The sequence below is a fragment of the Chrysochloris asiatica genome, unplaced genomic scaffold (genome assembly GCF_000296735.1).
Source record: "Chrysochloris asiatica unplaced genomic scaffold, ChrAsi1.0 scaffold00234, whole genome shotgun sequence".
NCBI lineage: Eukaryota > Metazoa > Chordata > Mammalia > Afrosoricida > Chrysochloridae > Chrysochloris > Chrysochloris asiatica.
Genome location: NW_006408752.1, coordinates 53,809 through 55,207, shown reverse-complemented (window position 1 = coordinate 55,207; position 1,399 = coordinate 53,809).

Here is a 1,399-nt window from a genome sequence, read left to right as displayed (position 1 = left end):
GGATAAGCACTGGTCTATAAGGTTGGTTTGAACCACAAGGTCAATGGTTCAAGCTCACCAGCCCCTCCTCATAAACCGTATACAGAGTCCCTATGAGTCAGAACCGACTCGACAGCACTTAACAAGTCACATATGGCTATTAAAATTACAGTTAAATAAATGTAGAAATGCAGTTTCTCAGTCACACTAGCTGTATTTTACGTGCTCACTAGTGTACAGTGATTGTGTTAAGTGCCATCCAGTTGATTCTGACTCATAATGACCCTGTATAAAGTTTCTAAGGACTGATTGGTAGTTTTTAGCTGCCAACTTTGCAGTTAGGAGTCCAGTGCTTATTGTACAGCACCACACCAGGAACCTTCATATGTGTCTGGTGGCAAGTGGCTACCATATTGGACAGTGCACATGGAATGGTCCCCTTGCTGCAGACAGGGCAAACCACAGAGGTCTATGACCAGTGCAGTTACATAGCGCCCCACGTTTGGTCTTCTGAGTACCTCAATTACTATCATTAGCTGCTGTGGAGTCACCCCCCCAGCCCCAGCTCATGGTCACCTTATTCACAATGAGATTAGACCATTGTGATTCATAAGGTTTTCAATGGTTGATTTTCAAAAGTTGATTGCCAGGCTTTTCTTCCTACTCTATTTTAGTCTCAATACTGCCAGAAAAAGTGCTGAGCTGACATAAACTGCCACAAACATGGCATCCTTGCCTGGGTCATGTGGACTGCAATATAATTTCTTGGAATTTCATCTTCCCCCACCATGAAGTTTCTATCAATTGGAAGAACAGTAGAAATCTATACTTTGCTCTGTTTTAGCACTGCAAATCTATGCCTGTTGATTTCACTTAATAAATATACTAAAGAAACTTACCCCATGATGGTGACAACAGGTTTTAGAGAAGTATGGAGTAACAGAGAGAGTGCAGCAGCCGGGAAGATGGTGCCAAGGTTGTTTCCTTGAGGTTTATGGGTTAGGAAGCTATTGCTTATCAATGACCACTTGAGGGATTCCCAGAGGTAAATCATTGCTGAATTTATCTCAAGGGGATATTGAAACCAGCATCAATTGCATGCCTAGAAGGAAAACTTCAGGACAATAATTATCAAGATTATAATGAAAACCAAGTGGTAATTAGCTACATTGGTTAAGCTAATTAAGTTAGTAAAGAATACTTCTAGAAAATAAATTTTCAGAGGTTTAATATTAAAGCATTTGTGCTACAATTTCAGAATAGCTTTGAGACCATGTAACTACAATTTACAGAACAATTCTCCATAAAATGGAATGATGAAAGTAGCAATAAATGGTGTAAAAGGCACATTAAAGGCAGTGTATAATTCACAAGTCCACACTTTGTATTAAGTATGCCAGTAGGGGCTCATTTTTAATGG